The sequence below is a fragment of the Parasteatoda tepidariorum genome, chromosome 10, assembly GCF_043381705.1.
Source record: "Parasteatoda tepidariorum isolate YZ-2023 chromosome 10, CAS_Ptep_4.0, whole genome shotgun sequence".
Taxonomy (NCBI): domain Eukaryota; kingdom Metazoa; phylum Arthropoda; class Arachnida; order Araneae; family Theridiidae; genus Parasteatoda; species Parasteatoda tepidariorum.
The window spans coordinates 14,479,594-14,491,199 of record NC_092213.1 but is presented as its reverse complement, the minus strand read 5'-3'; positions in this window follow the sequence as shown (position 1 = coordinate 14,491,199).

The following is an 11,606-nucleotide window of genomic DNA, read 5'->3' as shown; positions in this document are numbered from 1 at the left end:
CGGAAGTATATTTACCGCAATTTCTTTATTTTTTTAAGTCTGTTTTATAATCCGTTATTATAATGATAAAGCATAAGCTATATTTAGATTTTTATATTAAAAAAACATGGTTACCTCCTCTCTACTTATCAAATCCTGCTCAATTTTAGTCCATATATTTTTAAATCTAGACTGACTTTTTTCGCATCTATTTTTCTTTGTTGCTTGTTGTCGCTCTGTAAGAGTTTTACTCCTTAAATAAGTAAGCCAGTTATTTTCTCGAATCTTATCCCAATAAGTTTGAAGCTGGAAAAAAAAAAATTTATTAAGCATTATTTTATATAAATGCAAATCTTGCAATATTATAATATTAGCTAAGAGGTAGGGGCACACCATGCCTTTTTATATATTTCCAATTTGCACAAAAATTTTAAACATTTGCAATAAGGGTGACCAATACAGAACACCCTACACATATATAGTAAGAATAAGAAAACTGTTACGTACAGTTTTCCCAATTTCCTTGGTGTTTAATTGCATGCATGCTTTGGGACGTTGTGACACAGGATATTTGGTGTCATAGGGAAGTATTGACCACATTGGTAAGTCTTTGATTTGTAGATGTTCTAAAGGTGGCACAGGATTCTGTTCTCCTACTGATTTGCGAGGTAAAGATAAAAATTCAATTCTACTACTCATGTTCAATAGCCTATAATTAAAAACAAAATAATTTTTTGTGTGGAAAAAAAATGACAGACAATTGTTTAGTAAAACGTATAAACCAAGTAATGTCTCTGTAGTTTTTTTACATTATTATCCAGGTAGTTAAGTGAACACTATTATTATTATTTTTATTTACTATAATCACCAGTGCCTGGATAGCCTAGTTGGTTGGACATTGGGCTAGTATTCGTGAGAACGGGAGTTCAAATCCCGCCAGCCGGAGAGATCCCTTGTGGTAAATGGTGACTGGTGCTCATTAAATCTGTCGGGGTCACAAAGTCTCCCAAATTTCCATACAAATTAATACCTAGGGGGAGCCGTGATGGCTCAGGGGATAGAGCGTTCGCCTTCCGATGAGGTGAACGAATTCGAATCAGAACGAAGGCTGGTCAATACGAATTCTGCATCCGGCTTACCACAGTGCTGACGTAAAATATCCTCGGTGATAGACGGATCATGGGTTAGAGTCTCCTTGACGTCAGGTTAACCGTGGGAGGTTTTTCTCTCCATGCAATGTAGTTCCATCAAAAAGTAATCCACAAAGGCAAATTTTTCCCAATACTTGATCCAGGAGTTCCCTTATCTTCTGGATTGGGTTCAAAATTACAAGGCTACATAGCTGAACATTGATACTCGTAAACTCAGAATTGTGTTGGCTGTTCAACGACGGTTATGAAAATAAAATAAAAATACCTCTGGGGTACTGAATTGGAGATTGAGCATTCTCTAGATCAGGTCAAAAATACGATCTGTGGATGAATGGATGTATGAATATGTCCACCCTGTAAAACGGACTGTGACGTGTGTGTGGCTGAAAGCGTATTTTTGGCTATAAATGGAGTCACTAAAAAACAAAAAACGCACCCTCTGCTTTAAATTTACTTAGTTTCCCAAGTAGCACTAGAAACAACAGCAACAACTATAATCACTTTCGGGTAACAGTTGGTCAGCGTTCGCAAACTCACGGTTTCACTACTTAACATTATAAATTCTCACAGACTCGCTTTTTTGAGACTCGACATTGCTTAAAACTCATAATCTGGATAAAAAGGGGAAGAAAAAAAAAAAAAACTCTGACTCGTCAGTGGGTTTTTAAACCTGAACTCACATCTGAAAATGCGTGGTTACAAAAATTAACATAGAAAAAAATGCGATGTAGCGAGACTGTTATAACTAAGCATTCAGAACAATTTTGTCGAATGTATACTATAGCAGGCGCTTCCTTACTATGAACTGTTTCATAATGTTTTTCTGAACATTAAGTCATTCAGAGCGAAGGAAAAAATATTTGAAAATTTATTCATTCACTAATGCAGTATACATACAATTTATTTATATCGAAGTACTTACCACACTCTTAAGTCTATTCACGATAAAACAAATTAATAGTATGAGATAAAATGATTAGAATGACGATTAAACAACTCCGTACTTTTTGTAACCCTATCGTTTAAAAAACATCCTGATGCATTTTAGAAATATAAAATTATATTACAAGCGACTAGGGGAAGGACGATTCCATAATGTTAAAAACTTAGAGTTTCGTCGGAAGAGTAAAAATAGGGAAAGAGGGTAATTACACTGAGAATATTGGGGAATTTTTTGTTCGCTTCCTTGGCATATTGGCTAAATTTCAAAGGTTTATCGTCACCGTTCGCATTTGTTTTTATGTTTATTTTTTGCAACGTTTGCTGTCATTTTCGAACTCGCATAAAATATGTTATTTGTTGAATGTCTATTGTTTGTGTCTGTTATTTGTTGATCTTTGTTTTCATTATTGTTATCCGTTTTGCTTTTGTTTTTAAATTTTTTTTTTTACATTAAAGTCAGTTAGATCTTAATATATGTATGTGACCGGCAAAGTATGAAACGCTGGCATTGTATAGAATGCTGGATGTTTTTAGGCAAAGTATGAAATGTGAGAATTATACAGGGTAATGGCACTTGACCTTAAAAAAACATCAGTGTAGGGTATACCGGGCAAATATATACCGGGCAATGGCACTTGACCTTAAAAAAACATCAGTGTAGCGTATACCGGGCAAATATATACCGGGCAATGGCACTTGACCTTAAAAAAACATCAGTGTAGCGTATACCGGGCAAATATACACCGGGCAATGGCACTTGCCCTTAAAAAAACATCAGTGTAGGGTATGCTGGGCAAATATATACCGGGCAGTGGCACTTGACCTTAAAAAAACATCAGTGTAGCGTATACCGGGCAATGGCACTTGACCTTAAAAAAACATCAGTGTAGCATATACCGGGCAGTAGCACTTGACCTTAAAAACATCAGTGTAGCGTATACCGGGCAATGGCACTTGACCTTAAAAAAGCATCAGTGTAGGGTATGCCGGGCAAATATATACCGGGCAATGGCACTTGACCTTAAAAAAACATCAGTGCAGGGTATACCGGGTAGTGGCACTTATACTAGGTCTAGTTGACTAGACTTTTGGTAAATGTCTGAAATATATACAAGGTCTAGTTAAGTGCCACTGCCCGTTATACATTTGCCCAGTATACCCTACACTGATGTTTTATTAAGGTCAAGTGCCACAGCCCGGTTTATACACGGAATTCTTTTCACGATCTCCTCCCCCCCTCACGCTCCTCCAACAAGTACAGAATTGCTGGAACAGCAACCGATAATTGTCAACAGTACTGAGGTACGTACCTCTCTGCATCAAAAACATTCCTTGAAGATAAAAAAAAAAATCAAATCTGATTCTCTTCTCTGTAAAGCCTAATAATCAATTCTTTCTTTTTTGATGACCCTAGTTAATTTTTTTTTCCTCCAGAAAATCCCGCCAAAATTTGACTTCCAATGTTGGCGCTAAAATAAGGCGATATTTTGCTCACCAGCAACGTTTTCCCGATATCGAGCTCATTTCCCTCGTTCTAAATTTTCTAAGTCCGTTTGTATTATGGAATCGTCCTGTCCCTAGTCGCTTGTAATTATATTGATGTAAAAGATAATTTTTTAAACCGATTCCAGTTGCAAATTTCTAAAAATAGGTGCGCAAAATAAATACTTATGCCATCCCAATATTTTAACAGTATTTACTTTCATATACATAATTAAGATGAATTACTCGCGTTTTAAAATAGTCCAGTAAAATTAGACTTCTTGGAAAAAATTAATACGCAATATTTTTTTTCTCTTAGCTATGTTGTTAAAAATTATACATTTTCCGTTTTGCACTTCGAATAAGAATTACTTAATGATGTCAGTGATCTTGATTATTCCAACAACTTACAACATACAAAATTATTTATTTTACAATTCTATTTACAAAAATATGAAATACTAGCTTCATCAATCAAACTCGAAACATTCAAAGATATAAAATAGCGTAACTATGTATTAATGCTCAAAACTAAATAAATATAAAATCAAAGCCATTTTGTTTCTTCTCCACAAAAAGAGAACGAACAAACTAAAGAAAGAAAAAAAGAAGAAAAAAAACGTTACCATAGAAACTTAATTTTATAAAGTAGATCAAAGTTAAAAAATTAAGCAGACGATAATTCTCAACATTACTTCTAAACTCCTTGCACTGAAAACTCAACGTCAAAAACTTTATTTTATCTTTTCTTTATTTATCTGTTTGAAATTCTATTTTAACGTTGATAAAGACTAGCATTATAAGGAGAAAAGTTGTCAAGCCACTTTTTTCGGAATCAATCGTGAAGCATTTGCGTTGTTTTTTCAATTGCACAGCAGTGTACGACTTCCCTTTTATGAGAGAAATGGGGGTTATTTAAGAGGTAGAATTGAATTCTTTCTACACCGGCAAGTGAGACATTGTTTAAGATGGTTTTTTTCACGGTCAATCAAGTGATAACGGGAGTTCGAATCACGAATCCTGGAGACCGAAGAAACCCCGTGTATTAAACGGTGACTGTTGCATGTTAAATCTTTCGGGGGTACTGAAGGCTACTTCTGAAGGTACTGAATTGGAGCTTGATCGTTCCCTGGTTCAGGTCTTACGATCTGTGAATGAACGGGTCCGCCCAGCAGAACGAGATGTGACTGGTTTGTGTGACTGAAATTGTATTCTTGGCCATAGATGACGCCATTGAAAAATAAGAAACGCATCCTCTGACTTAAATTCGTTAGGTCTCCCAAGCAGGCTTGCTGGTATGGCAATAGAAACAACAACAACGCTTAATTGACTGATGCCATTGCCATGACGATCAGACCAATAGTTTAGAAATTATAAGGTTTTTATGTAGAAAGTGTACAAATTTGTACTTGTGTCTATTTAAGCATCTAATTTTGCTATCTAAAAAATGTCACATGTTATCATGTGTATTATATCCTACTGAATATGATAAGACTATAGACAAGCCAATAAAACAAATAGTTCAAAAGTTGCAAGAGCTTTTTGGTATAAAAAGGATTTAGCGTCAATTTATTGCGCAACTCGTCGGAAAGGCAATTCGTCATGAGGACAATTTCTTGCGGTTTGGCAATAAAACATCCATTTAAGAATAGAAAACTCATGTACTGTCTACAAAAGCTAACTGTTCAAATATATTTCAATGGGGGATTGTTTCGCGATTTGCTTATTGTTACTTAAAAGGGGTTGGAGAGGTATGCGCAATTTTTGCATAAGAGAAAATAAAATAAATATTTAAAAAAAAAGTATTACAAAAAAATTGGAAAATTGTTAAGTTTAGAAAGTTTCCTTTTCGTATTTAAGTAACAATTAGGGAACATTTAGGGAAAGAAAAAGTTGGGAAACCCCTGATGATGACCTCTACTTGAGATGGCTGTTATGGACAATCGGGTTCAAATGACCGCAATCAGATTGACAGCCAGCCTACCTGCTATTACCGAATACCGCTAGTCAGTCTGCTCCAACACAACAATTCATCACTGCCCTCTTGCTTTATTTACGTTGTCCGTGCCTGAAAACCACATCTTGAATATCTGTCGTAAAAACGTTGATTAGTTACGACTCGCACAGAAGTCCTGCATTAGTCTACGATGCAATACTTGCATCGTAGACTAATGCAGGACTTCTACTAATGCAGGCTGCAATACGATGCAACACTTGCATCGTGGACACACGAAGGAGGATGGAATCATAATGGTGGAAGGTAAGAGGCTCGACTCCATCACACGTTATCGCGGAAAGGTGACCCGTCCAGCTATCAAGCAGGGCACTTCTCCCTCTGAAGGTGTCCAAAATGAAAAAAGATTTAAATTTTTTTTTTAAATGATGCAAGGATGGAAACATAATTTTTCTATCCCATGAACCGAGTGACAAATTATGTCCCCATCGTTGCATCATTTTAAATTTTTAAAAAAAAATCTTTTTTCCTTTTTGATGGAATTAACCCGCATTTGCGTTACATGGAGAGGAAAAGTACGAAAATCTCCCACGGTTAACCTGACAGCAAGGGGACCCATGATCCATCTACCAGGATATTTTACGTCAGCACTGTGGGCGGTGTAAGCCGGATGAGAATTCGTTTCGACCAGCCATCCCTGGGATTCGAACCCGGTTTATTTCTTTGGAGGGCGAACGTTCTATACCCTGAGTCATCGCGGCTCTCGAAAGTAGGATTGTCAATGTCCTCCGAGTGCCTCGGGACCCTTAAGCACTGCCTTGGTGTGTCCCTATGGTACTGATATTCGCCTTACAAATGTCATCAAACTGTTAATTTTAAAAATATTTTATAAAAAAGCACTGCTTTATTTTAATTTTGTTGATGTAAATTTTATCAACATATTTAACAAGTTAAATCCGTACTTACATATTAATTAAAAAAATGTGCTTAATGAATAAAATAAATAATTCGGTGTTTAAGAGATAAAAACTTTTTTTTCTTCACATTACACAACTGGAGACTAATCACGATAATTACTAAATAACAAAATACTTAAAAAGTTTTAAATTAATCTTGAACACTTATCGTTAAAATGCACTTTTACGGAAAACAATTAGAAAAAAAAAATCATACTTAGGCAAAACTTAAGAATTTTTTCGATGAGACAATCAGACCATTAATATTAAAATTTATAAATGAGACAATTATGAGTCAAACTACAAGGAGAAAAAAAAAGAAAATGCGTAAACAACTTGAAAAGAAAAAACAAAAGAAAAGAAAACACACACACTATTATTTATATGATCATTGCAAACTGTCAGTAGATCATACTTTATGTATGTTAATGATTGCTGAAAACACATGTAATAACTAATTCTTTATCGCCAAATGTCAGATTTGAGCTGTGTTTCTATCAAAGGAATAGATGATTTAAATAAATTACGTGGAAATATTAAATCGAGTGCTGCCGAATTCAGAGAATTAGATCTTCATATATGCATTTATTTTTTGAATGGTAATTTGATATATCTGTATGTATCATCATCTCAGTAATAAAAAAAATCAAGATCTTTTCAACATGCTTCGAATTATTAATCATTTCTATTTATTTTTTTTAACGAAGCTAATAAGTAAAATAACGCCTTTGAAAACAAGCAAAATATCGGAGATGGCAACTAGCTCCGGACAGCCCATATATTTCAGGGCGCCTACCCATATTTTTCAACATAAAATAAGCACTTAAAAAACAAAACAAAAAAAAACCTAATTAAGATATACACACTAATAATTTTTTTTTCTCCTATGCCTTGCCTGCAAGTTCTTCATATATATATTAACAAAGTGCAAAAAAATTTTCAAAGTGCAAAAAAACACTTTACATGATCATGATAAAATAACTTTCTTTTCTTTATTATATTAACCACCATAAAAATAATGTATAGTTTTCAATATTGAGTGGCTCGTTTTTTTTAAAATTAATAAAAACGTTATTTAATTACGTGAAAAAAAATTTAATTCAAAATTACTATTAATTTAACTATTATTTAAAAAGGTTATCGAGTGTAATTTTTAGATTTAAATAAGTTATTTATAAAAGCATATTCAATTAAACATCATATTAATATTATTGATCATACCTTATTTATAAAGATTCGAAAAAAATCAAGCAAAGAAAAAAAAATTAAATAAATTTATATTACAAAAATCAATTAGTGATTGCCCCTAATAGATTTTCATTAAAATTTGTTGCTTCATTATTTCTTTAATGAAATGATAAAAATTTTTTGAAATAAATTTGAACCGTATCTACAATGAATGTTGAAGCTAAACTTTCTTGTCAGAAGTAAATTATTATATGGTACCTACACTCATATTTAACAGATCTGAGATAATAGGACCTTTTAAAATAAAATCATTAAAAGATGAATTAAAGTTTTTTGGAATGACAAAAATGAACTATGAGCACCGAAATATATCTATATCGAAATATATTTGAAAGTAATATAGAATAATAAAAAGTAAAATGAGTTTAAAAATTTTTATGCAATTAGTGGACAGTCCTTCAGGTAAAAAATCTTAAAATTAAAAAATTTTATCTTTATTAAATTAAATTAATAAAAGAGAGATTCTCGACTGCTCTGAGGATCCAGGTGAAAATATGTAATTAGCGAATGATCCCCAAGCCTTCATCAAACACGTAAAATGATTGGCGCTTTCACATGCTACGGACCGACGGTATGCCGAAATGGATTGTGGTTGAGAAACTCAAACGTTTTCATTACAATGCAAAAACCACGCTTTTTGTATAATTTGTGGCGAAAATTGACAGGGTAAAGAAAAAATATTTCATTTTGGAAAATGAACTTTTTAAAAAGATCCAATGAAAAAAGCACCTTAATAACTTTTAACGCTACTAACCCTGTATTTACTCACTCCGGACATTATCAAGTGGGTCTTTTAGGATTTGTTCTTGGTTTAGTAAATTCGATTTATAGGGCTTTTACTCATCACTACTTTTAAATAATTTAAGGGCTTTGTGACTGCTAAGCCTATTTTAATGTTGTCAAAATAAACTGAAAATCTGCAACTTTAGTTTGCAGTTCTCTTCATTCTTTTAAAATATTTTGTTGAATCCGGAGCAGCGGACGTCCCTGCAATATGGTAAAATCCTGGAAAACGGTGATATGAGCAATTCTACAAATAAACGCCAATTAGGCGGCCAAGAAAAAAAAAATTTTTTTTCGGGAGGGCACACTATTTCCACGTGAATTTTCTTCTTTTTTACACCCTAAAAAGGCAAGAAAAAATCGTGAACATGAAATTTTTTCTTTGAGACATACTCAGATAAATCTGAGCCATTTATTCTGATAAAACGATTTTTATATAAATATAATATTATTAGTCTCCCTAAAATGTATTTATAGAGATTTCATACTATAAGATTATATTTTAGTGTAAAAATTGGCGTTTATTTGTAGAATTGCTCATATGAGCAATTCTACAAATAAACGCAAATTAGGCGGCCAAACAAAACAAAAAATTTGGGGGGGGGGCAAGCTATTTCTACATGAAATTTTTTCTTTTTTACACCCTACCACTTACCCTAAGAAAGCAAGAAAAAATACTGAACATGAAATTTTTTCTTTGTGACATACTTTAACCCTTTCGCTACCACCGGGACATAGATGTCCCGCAGGCAGTTTTAAATAACCCTATGGACTAAATATTCTTTGTATTATTATGTATGCATGTTCCACTGGTATTCCTTGATATCACTGACAATTCAGTAATTTTTTCCCTTCTTTAGAATTTTATCGATATTTGCATTGTAACTGATATATTTAATTACTTTGTTCATTTTTTTCTCAGAAAAAAAATTGGTAGTGAAAGGGTTAAATGACAAAATACCAATTTTAAATTTTTCCTGATTTTTTCAATTTACGAACTTTGATTAAATTTTTTTATTTTTGTTTTTTATACTAAAATATAATCTTATAGTATACAATCTCTATAAATACGTTTTAGAGAGACAGTATAATAATATTATATTTATGTAAAAATCGTTTTATCTGAATAAATGGCTCAGATATATCTGAGTATGTCTCAAAGAAAAAATTTCATGTTCACGATTTCTTCTTGCCTTTTTAGAATGTAAAAAATAAAAAAAAGTCATGTAGAAATAGTGTGCCCCCCGAAATTTTTTTTTTTTTTNTTTTTTTTTTTTTTTTGGCCGCGTAATTGGCGTTTATTTGTAGAATTGCTCATATGCCCACTTAGTAACTTCCTATTTTTTTCTTCTAGACCACAAGTACTAATGAATGGTGAATGGGTAGATGAGATTGATGGTGAAGATTGAATGGTGAATGGGTAAAGAGATGCGATGGTCTCAGGCACCCAAGACAAACTACTACGACTGACTGAAGGATACTAACTTGTAACTTCTGTTAAAACTATTGGGTTCCTACCTCTCATTAAGGGTTAGAAATCCAAATCCATTAAAAAAACTAAAATTTATTAGTAGAAAATATGGTTTTGTCCTAGAATCCTAATGCGTGGATTTGGATTATTAGACGTCAGATCAAAAGATATTCAAGGTGTTTACTCTTTTTATGCACTCTACAATATAAACATTGGTTACTTTAATCCAGGAGTGGCCAAGCTCCTTGATAGTCGAGCCATTTTTCAAAATTTGTCGCGAGCCGCAATTAAATACGTATTTAAAAGGTAGGCAAAAAGGGTATGAATTTTTTTAAATTTTTTACTGAAATTATATTTATTGAAAGCATATAAATAAAAGTACAAAATATGTGTAGTGAATTTAAATATTAAACGCATTTATTTTACTTCTCTTAATAATTGTTTAAAATTTGGTGACAGCACTTCTCAGTAATTCTTTCAAGATGCTGGGTAGTTAATACTGATCTGTGTTTGGATTTCACGAATTTTAAAATGGAATAAAATGATTCACACTGGTACGTTTTTCCGAATATTGAAATAATTTGACAAGCAGGCTTTTTAAATTCAGGATACTTCGATTCCGGTACAAATTTCTAAAATTCAGTAATCAACGTCGACTTATATTTCAATTGTAGAGGTTGATCTTCTTGCATCTCTATTAATTCTAATTCTCCAGATGCTTTTTGGGTCATAATTATAATGGAAATAAAAACACCTTGAATGAATTATGTTGATTTCAAATGGATTCAGAAAAAAAAATCAAGAGACGATTTAAAATATTTCAAGTCTTGAAATCTATTTTGGAATTCCGTCAATATTCCATCTAGCTTTTCTATACACTCGTTGAGTTTTTCTTGTTTAATATTGGAATTTTTTTAATTCGAGGAAAATGACAAAATGTTTTATTTTCAATGTGCTTTTGAAAAACTTGTAATTTAGTTTGAAACTAAATATACACTGTGAAAGGTCAGTTATTATTTTAAGCTTCCCCTGCAATTGCAAATGTTCCATGACATCAGTTAAAAACTATAAGTCTTGTAACAACTAGTCATCCTCTAATTCTGAATAGATTATTTCCTTTTCTTTTAGAAATGCAGTTATTGGATCAAACAATTTAATACATTGCAGCTACATAACCATCTTAGAATACAAAAGAAATTAATGTAATTTGGAAGATCTTCGTTCTTTAAGGTGATTTTTGAATTGTCGATGATTTTTTGCATTGGTGCGAATGTAATTTACAATGTGTAACACTGTTTTGATATATTTTAAATATTTTGTAACGAGATGTTCTCGGTGAATCGGTATGAATTGTGGAATTTGAGAATAATCTCTTAAAGACCGATTCTTTTACCCAGCACTACCGGAGCTCCGTCAGTTGCAAAGATTACAAGTTTATTAAGAACCACATTAAAAGTTTTCCTTACGGAATCTAATGCTATTTTATGATCGACACCGTGGGATGACTCCTGAAGCGCTACTAAATCTAATAATTCTTCGTGAACAACGAAGTCAGGTGAAACAAAACGTATGAGAACTGCCAATTGCGGAAGATTTGTGATATCTGTCGATTCGTCAAGAAACGATAACACAAAAATGAA